Source organism: Nelumbo nucifera, chromosome 1 (genome assembly GCF_055504915.1).
Source record: "Nelumbo nucifera cultivar China Antique chromosome 1, China Antique-T2T, whole genome shotgun sequence".
NCBI lineage: Eukaryota > Viridiplantae > Streptophyta > Magnoliopsida > Proteales > Nelumbonaceae > Nelumbo > Nelumbo nucifera.
In genome coordinates, this window is record NC_142649.1 from 49,337,729 (window position 1) to 49,347,145 (window position 9,417).

Here is a 9,417-nt window from a genome sequence, read left to right on the forward strand (position 1 = left end):
TCACCACCCATCAAATACAGAATTGGAGGTGATGGGACCTTTGAGATCAATATAAAAAATCATGTTCAGTTAAGCCCAGGCACTAGCTACACCGGTCTAGATAGGGGTTAGGCACCCCTCTCCCGGATCCAATAGGTGGGGCCCACATGAAACTCATCGGCACTTAATACAAAACCGAAATGATTAATTAAACAAACAATAGTTATCTAATAGAAGGAAGGCATTTAAATGACAAACAAGAACTAAGCAATAAAAATATGCAGAAGTGTCCAACGCATGCATATTGATGTAGGGTGGCCCAGCCCAGCCCACGAGCGCCAGAACCAGGGACGTGACTGGTCATAGTAGGGGCTACACTGCACCCCTCGTATGGAGCCAATCGTGGAGCGCCCACGCGTCCCCACAGAACTCTCTGACTACCCTCATACGGCTCTCATCTTAGGCATCCATCTCCACCAACCTCTAGGCAGCTCAAGTATAAATAGGGGGTACTCCCCTCTAGGTGAGGGATCCTGATCCTGAAATCTGGTCCTACTATAAAACTTAAGTGTCCTCACTTTGGGTCAGTATCTACAAGTAGACTCCTCAGAGCCCTCGTCTTTACTTGATTCCCCTCTTTGTACCCTAAAATTGACTTGACCGATGGAGCCTCCGCCTTAGGTTCTTACCCGAGGCCTCTGACATCATTTGTCTTGTAGCACCTTAGCTATCAGCCTCGGCCTCCAGTCCTCGGTCTCAGCACCTCTTCCTCGAATCCTTCAAAGCCCTCGGCCCACCATCAGAGCTCAGGGGTGAAATTACTTTGTTGTCCTCGACCAACCCGAGTATCAACACATATTTCCCCTATTGAAAATATTGATGCATTAGCACTCTCAAAGCATCAATTGGATCAAATAAAACTAAACAAAGCATACTTCATCATGAACAAGCATGTATAAGCTAGTTTAGAAACCATTATTTCAGAAATCACTAACTTAAAGAAAAAAATAAAATAAAATAACAAACGACAAGAAAATGTCACAATTGAAATTAAGCCTCTATAATCAAATTTGAAGAAACCTATACCAATCTGAGAACCAAAATCAAAGTAGTGCAGAACTAAACAATTATATCCTAATCAACATTAACTCTAACAACACATGAAGCATAGTAAATTCTAGGTCAAATTGGGCTGAAGACCAGATCTACTGGGGTGAGTTCGGTGGAACCTACTCCATCGATCTGTTCCCCAACCTGTAATCGTCTCTGATAGAGATGGAACAAGAAGACTGGGTTCGCATTACCTGAGGATGTATTGGCTGATTGGTTAATATTGCAGATGGAAGTTCTAGTGAGTCCGATGTGCTCCGGGGGTTTAGATCAGATTATAGAGGTCGATTGAATCCTGCTTCCACCTTCTAAATTGGAGCAAGCTGGGGCTATCCACTACAACTTGCCTGACTCAAGCTCACAAATAGGGGAGGTCTCGGTCTGCTACCGAATTCCGAGAGTGGAACAAGAGAAGAAACGACTGAGAAAAGGTGGAAAAATGAGAGGCAATGCCAAAAGCGACGGAGCCTTTACTAGGTCTGGTAGAAAATGATGCTTCCGTTAATGACTGTGGGCTCTGTTCTTCATAGAAAGGGGGAACGATGATCGGAGCAAGGAGGGGTGATTTGGTTGGAATATAAGTAGAAGTTGAAGGAAGGAAGGTTTGCCGCTGCCTCTCATTCAAACCCGCCATGAGGAAGAGGAAGGATGATCGGTCAAAGCCGAGAAACTACTGCTGCTACTAGAAGTTGCAGCAGCGGTGGTCGTTTCAGTCACGCTGCTCTGGTTCACCATGAATCGCCACCGCTCTCGTTCTCTGTTCTTTTGCGGATGGGGAAGAAAGGAAGTATTTGCTCATCGACTTGATTTCAGCAGTTCAGTGTTGGAAAAGGAATAAGAAGACAGGGGGAAAGAGGGTGAGAGGAAGTGGGAGATCAACTTTGGGTTCGTTGCTGCTGGTTTCGTTTGAACAGGGGAAGAGGAGAACAATCGATCGATTGGAGAAAGATAGTGAATAGTGTTGATCCTCCTTAATGAGAAAGATAGGTTAAATTTTATATTAGGGATAAGGGGTAGTTTTGTAAATTCAGGAAAATCTAGGGGTATTTTGGTAGTTCTGAAAAAGTTGGGTCAAATCGGGTATAAAGGGGTTAGGCCGGGTTTTTGGTTCAATGGTGGGGATTTTTGGGTAAAAAAATGGAAGGTTGAGATGGGTCTTGTGTGTTGAAGACCGAAATAAAATCTTTTTACATGGAAGGGTAAATGAGGGTAGTTTTGAATGAAATTTCATGGGACGGGGTTTTTGGACATTCTGGGTTGATTTGAGGGGTCAGATTGGCCCAACTAGGCCTAGATTGGGCAGATCTGGAAAGGGTTCAATTTGGTTAATCTAGGGGCTCGAAATGAAATATTTGTGTGATGAAGGGGAAAATAAAGGTAGTTTTGGGTGAAATTTCTTAGGGTAGGGTTTTTGTGTAGTCATGATTGGTAAAATCAGATTGAGCCAACTGAGCCCACATCAAGCATATTTGTAATCTAGTCATTTTGGAACCTCGAAATAGAATCTTGGTATGATTGAGGGTAAATGGAGGTGTTTTGGGCTGGAATTTCATATGTAGGGGTTTTTTGGTATTTTGGGGTGATTAGAAAAGTTTGATTGGTTTAGATGTGTTCGGACCAAGTGGATATGGTTTGTGGGTGCGAGAATGGTCGAAATGGAATCTTTGTTTGATGGACGGGTGAACGAAGGAATCTTGAGTTCAAATTTCATGGGTAGGTGTTTTGGAATGTCCTGGGCTGATGGTTGCGTCTGATCTAATGGTTGAGGTGTAAGTGAGGGTCAATCGGGGCCATCGGATAGGTATCGGGCAAGTTTAACTGTTGATCTAAGGGCTCTCAGGGTGAAATTTGGTTTTTTTTTGGGTTTTTGGGTGTTTCAGAGAGGTCGAAAGGGTCTGATCGAGTGTTTGGGGGTGAATTAGAGGTTTAGGTAGCAAATCGAGCATAAATCGGGTGTTGACAATGAGGAAGGAGAATTAATGTGAAGGAGAAAGGTTTTCGTACAAGCCATTTTATTCTTGGAAAAGTGACCTCTTCTAGGTATCAAGACCTTCAGAGTTCGGACTCAGGGTACCATTGTTATAAAAGAAAACACTAAAAGCAACTTGTAAAAACTATTTACTCGTGGCAAAGTGACCCCCTCGTAGGTATCAGAAACCTTATGGAACTAGGGTACATTTACCGTAAAGAAAGGCATTAAATGATAAGCAATGCACAACATTGAAAGCAACTCAAGAAAAGAATACTTAAGCTTATTGCAAATCACAATCATAGATATTGGCAGAGGTCCTGTGGTTGATAAGGCATAACTGCTCTTTTGTTAGGTGAGGGGCATCCTTACATACTATAGTAGTCTACGCTCGAAAACTCTGATAAAACACTTGTTAAATCTGATGAGGGTGCAAAGTGTGGTGCATTTAAGTTTGTGGCAATGTCATTAAGATGCCAATGCATGATTAACATGATTCTCTAAGTTAATATTTTCATCTATGCTCCTTAGGGGATGATGGAGAATTTCAACACAATAGTGAGATCATTAGAGGTTGTAAGATTTCTAGACATGTTGCCATATGCTTAGAAATGAGGGAGGACCTGCCATCAAGATTTTCATTGTCAAAGTTTTTTTTTTAATGATATGTTGTGTTGCATTTTGATATAGAAACATTGATAAAAATGTGTGTTATTCCATGGATCAAATAGTAATCTACTGTAAATCAGGAAATCAACAAGATTTGTGCTACTCGATGATGCAAAACAATTTTAATTTCTTCTCCATAAGGGAACTTTAGCGCCGCACGCTGCAAGGGACTTTACTGTCAGGAGGTACCTTGATGCCATGACTGACTTTGTTGCCACAAGGGAACCCAGGAATTTTAACAATGAGAATGCTTAACCTTACTTTTCACACTCTTGAAACAAAAATAACTGATACTGCTAGATCCTAGGTAGTGCAAGAACCGAGGTCACAGCTAGATAATCCTTGCCAAGGTGGAAGGACGGAGCCACACAATGAGATCTGAAACCAAGAAAAGGTCAGAGGCTTGAGGAGTTATCCCTGAGTAGATACTCTGACGCTCAAGTCAGTAGAAAGTAGTGGGCGGTCGGGCCGAGCAGTTAAAGAATGGTGTTGGTCCGAGTAGAGTAACAGTATGGGAGCCAAAAGTTAGATCCTTTACATTGAGCAGGAGATATCTTTTATAGCCGATGATTCGTGTCCTAATTGGATGAGGCTTCCGAGGTTGTCGAGATAAGGTTACTCATTGAGGTCTTCGAGATAGGACCTAATCCCTAGCGAAGTTGTCCCCATCTGCGTGATGATCTCCTGTCTTGGTCACACTTATCCACATGGCATGGCGCCAACGTGGTTGAAGAGATAAGGTGGGGCCGCGGAGGTGACGTGGTGCTGATGTGGCCGAGGAGATAAGCTGGACCACGGAAGTGATGCGGCGCTGACGTGGTCAAAGAGATAAGGCAGCCACGTAGGTGACACGTGGCATCCAGAGCTAGCTCAACCATAACTTGGACACCACTCCACCATTTCCAAAGTCGAGGAGTGAAGTGCTTGGCCGCAGTGTGGCGTAGAAGAGTTCTTTGATTCTCGGTTGAAGAACTTGAAGTTGAATTTTGGTTGAACATTTGATTCGGACCACACGACTCAGGGTTGGACTAGTTTTTCTAGATGAACCGGTTGGATCAACATAGATCCCAATTCCGAAATGGGTTGTTAGATGTGTCGTTTTGCTTCTCGAGGCTCTATGCGTACAAAGGGTGATTGCGCCGATTGGCCTTCCCTAGCTTGTCAGAGCGGTGATTGATCGATCTTGTTTTGACCTGGATCGTCGAGAACTCTATAAATAGGGGGGAAAGGCATTTCCCCTTCGTCATTTGCAAAAGAAGTCACTTGGAGAGATCGCGAGAAGTAGTCTTCGGTGCTCAGTGTTTCCTTCAGTTACGCAGCCTTAGCCTGCAAGGTTGAGTAAGATGTCTTCCTCGTCCTTTTGTTCTTCCTCTTTCTCTGATTTCCCTTCTTCCTATTATGAGTCCGAGTTGTGGTCTTTCAACAAGGTTGTCGTGCCCGATGTTCCTGAGGCTAATGACAAGGGGCCAAGGCAGAGAAGAACACTCCCACTTCTAAAGGCCAGAGGGCGGTCACCGAACTCCACATACCTTGCCGACAAAGTGTCATACCTAAGCTAGACGAAGAACGGCCAGCCCACTAAGAGCCAAAAGCTCCCAAGACCGGTAACTAAGCGTCTCCAAAAGAGGAGAGCTCGGAAAGAACTTCAAACAAGCAAGCCAAAGACCAAAGATCTCAACCACTCCCGACCTTGGTCATGATAAGACCGAGGCCTACAACTTAGTAAAAAAGAGAGAGAAAAAAAGGGGAGCACACAAGCTTAGAACAAAAAAAAGGCATCTTTCTCATTAATTAAAAGTTTGTACATAATTTCAAGCTCAACATACCAAACCATTTACATCATAAAAAAAAGGGAAGACAACGTCAACAGTGCAGAACAAAAATCCAGACAAGTATTAGCACTAGTAGACAAGCACTTCAATCCTCGGCAGGGCAGTCATCGGTCTCTTCATTCTCCTCGGGCACGTCCATGGCGGCTATGTTATCCATGACAGGAGGGGTCTCAGCATCATAAGGACCCAAGCCTTGCGCAACCTTAGCGATGCCGGGGAATCATCATAGAATCTTGTTCTAGAAGAGATTGAACCCCATCTCGAAGGAACGCGCAACGTAGTCGTCAATTTCATTATGGTACTCCTTCGAGCCCCTAAACCGAGCAATTGCCTACTCACTTGCCCAGGCTTCCCAGTCAGCAGCCTCCTTCTTTAGTTGCTTTCGCGCAGCTTTCAACTCGATGATACACCCCTTCAGATTATGGATGGTGTCAGATCGCTCCGTGATGTCGCGCTTAAGCTCAACCACTTCAAATTCCAACGCAGTCTTTCGCTCATTGGCCGCCTTGAGCTCAGCCAACTGAGCCTTCAAGTTCAGGACCTTGGTGTGGCTTGCATCATAAAGGCTCCATAATGACTGAAGACAGTCAACCACCGCAATCGCCGAACAAGCACTCTGCAAGAGAAAAACCAAGTGTCAGCACAACCAACTTCAACCAAACAAAGTGAGAAACTAAGTACAAGCATGGACTTACCGATGCTCTCCAGGGCTCCACTCGTGGACTCCACTGCCTCCCGCCTCATGGCCTGTGTCAAGATGCCACGAAGAAGTTGCTTGGGCACACCCTCCTTTTCGAGCCCATCCTCAAAACAGACGCTCCACTACGACATGTGATGAGAAGGACTGACGCCCCTTGGTGCATTCACTCATGGGGATAGCCTGGGTACCCTCCTCCAGGTTGACCACCACGACCTCTTCCTTTCGGTAAACCTCGGTGACACCGCCTCAGTCTGGGGCTGGTCCCTCTGAGCACCTCGGCTATGCCTATCCTACCCAACCCTCATCTAGTGAAGGATCTCCTCTTGACTTGCCATCTTAGCACCTACACTAAAATAAGCATCCAATTAGTAAATCATTAGCTTGGAAAAATAAAGAGATCAACAAATAAAGGACCGAAGCAATGAAATAGACCAGCCTCCTCGCTCATCAGCCCGACACGGATCAACATCGAGAAGGACATGTAGCGCATTACGTCGATCTCCTTAATCATGCCTATCGCCGCCCTCTCCTCCTTAGTGAGTCGGGCTCAAGCACGCTGCGACACCTTAGTCCTCGGTACCTGGAGCATGGCCGGTGGAGGTGAGCCCCCAAGACAATGCACAAAGAAGAATCTCTCCTTCTAGTGCTTTACCAAGGACGAGGTCCCGACCAGTACCTTAATGCGCTGCCTGGCCGAGAAGTAGTAGTACCCCTGTTGGTGATGCTTCATTTGTAGGAAATAGTTAACCATCCCCAAGGTAAGCTTGACATCATGGATAAAATAGTAGGACATAAGGCCGATCAAGAACCTAAAGGAGTTCGGCATTAGCTACACTGGTAGTACTCGGTACCACTCGAACACCCCGACTACCCCTGTCGTGTAATGGAAACCTCAACCCGGACTCTAGACTTTATCATACATACAGAGCTCGCTTGGCTGAGCATCTATGGGCTTCTCACCATTCCTCAGACACCTCAGCTCATATTCTTCGGGGATGCAATACAAAGTCCAAATTGGCGGTCAGCCCGTGCAGGAAGCTCGACCTCTACAGTCGACGGCCCCGCCTCAGCCTCCTCAGCCTCGGCAACCCTAGCAGAATCTACCCCCTCAAAGTCTTTGGCCTTAGCCCCCTGGCTGTCAGCCTTAGGAACATTGGGCACAGCTATCTCGGTGAAAGACCTCAGCTCGGACTCATAATAGGAAGAAGGGAAATCAGAGGAAGAGGAAGAATGGAAGGACAATAAAGACATCTTATCGAATCTTGCAGGCTAAGGCCGCGCAACTGAAGCAAACACCGAGCACCAAAGACTACTCCTCGCCGAGCTCTCCAAGTGACTTCATTCGCAAATGATGAAGGGGAAATGCTCTTCCCCCCAATTTATAGGTTTCTTGACGATCCATATCAGAACAAGATTGACGACGAAGATCAAGTGCCGCTTTGACAAGCTTGGGAAGGCCAATTGACGCAACCGCCCATCGCACACGTAGAGCCTCGGGAAGCGAAACGACACATCTGATAACTCGTTTCAGAAATGGGATCTTCATTAAGCCAACTGGTTCATCTAGAAAAACCGGTCCAACTCCAAGCCACGTGGTCTGAATCAAATGTTCAACCAAATTTCAACTTCAAGTTCCTCAGCCGAGAACCAAAGAACTCTTCCATGCCACACTGCGGCCAAGAACTTCACTCTTCGACTTTGAAATTTGGGGAGTGGTGTTCGGGTTATAGTTGAGTTGGCTCCAGATGCCACGTATCGCCTACGTGGCTGCCTTATCTCTTCGGCCATGTCAACACCGTGCCACCTCCATGATCCAGCTTATCTCCTTGGCCACGTCAGCACCGCATCACCTATGCGGCCCCACCTTATCTCTTCAACCACGTTGGTGCCACACCATGTGGATAAGCGTGACCAAGACAGGAGATCATCGTATGAATGGGGACAACTCTGCTAGGGATTAGGTCTTATCCCAAAAACCTCAGCGAGTAACCTCATCCCGACAACCCCGGAAGCCTTATCCGATCAGGACACTAATCATTGGCTATAAAAGGTATCTCCCATTCAAGGTAAAGAATCTAAATTTTGATTCCCATATTGTTACTTTGCTCGGACCAACACCGTTCTCTAACTGCTCGGCCCGACAATCCACTACTTTCTATTGACTTGAGCATCGGAGTATCTACCCAGGGATAACTCCTTAGGCCTCTGACATTTTCTTGGTTTCAAATCTCATTGTGCGGCTTCGTCTTTCCACCTCTGCTCCGCCTAGTTGGTAAGGATTATCTGACTGTGACCTCGATTCTTGCACTACCTAGGATCGAGCAGTATCAAGAACAATTTCAAAATCATCATTCTTTGAACACTTAAAACAACAAGAACCTAAAACCCAGAAATTTCAGCAATGAAAATACTTTCAAAATCATCAATTTTTTGCACACTTGAGACAATAAAAACCTAAAAACCGAAAAATTTCAGCAATGAGAATGCTTTCAAAATCATTATTTTTTTTGCACACTTGAGACAATAACAACCTAAAAACCCAAAAATTTTAGCAAGGAAAATGCTTTGAAAATCATCTTTTTTTGCACACTTGAGACAATAACAACCTAGAAACCCAAAAATTTCAGCAATGAAAACGCTTTCAAAATCATAATGATTTTCAGTTTTATTACCATAGTATCGAATTGGGATTTGCTTATAGAAGAATTAATTTTGGTAGAACTACCACAGTATCGAATTGGGATTTTCTTATAGAAGAATTAACTTTGGCTGTTGGGGGCGTATTTAAAGCTGGACATGTTTATAATTCATGCCCATGTCTATGTTTATGATTAAAAAAAAATAGGGATAATTGCCATTTAACCCTATGGTAACGTGGCATTTGTAAAAATGTTTTCAATAATACAGGTTGTTGTCTCTCAACGGCCAAAGTTAATGCTCACCTCACATTCACACTTATGAATAATAATGTTTTCAATAATACAGGTTGTTGGCTCTCAACGGCCAAAGTTTATGTTCACCTCACACTCACACTTATGAATAATAATGTCAGCAGCACATAAGGGATGGGGAGCCTCGCAGGTGCCCCCCCCCCCATATGCACGTTTCAACGTGCATTGAGGACATCCTTATAACGGTGGGGGGCTGATGTGAACTCG

The 9,417-nt window shown here is 44.8% G+C and overlaps 1 long non-coding RNA gene across 1 annotated transcript; it reads right to left on the reverse strand.

Moving 5' to 3' along the window:
* LOC104587506 (uncharacterized) lies at positions 1–2,061 on the reverse strand. Its single transcript, XR_733605.3, has 2 exons — positions 1,284–2,061; positions 1–843 (listed from the first exon to the last, which is right to left on the reverse strand). It is a non-coding gene; the product is annotated as an uncharacterized LOC104587506 (long non-coding RNA).
* Positions 2,062–9,417: the final 7,356 nt, after the last annotated feature.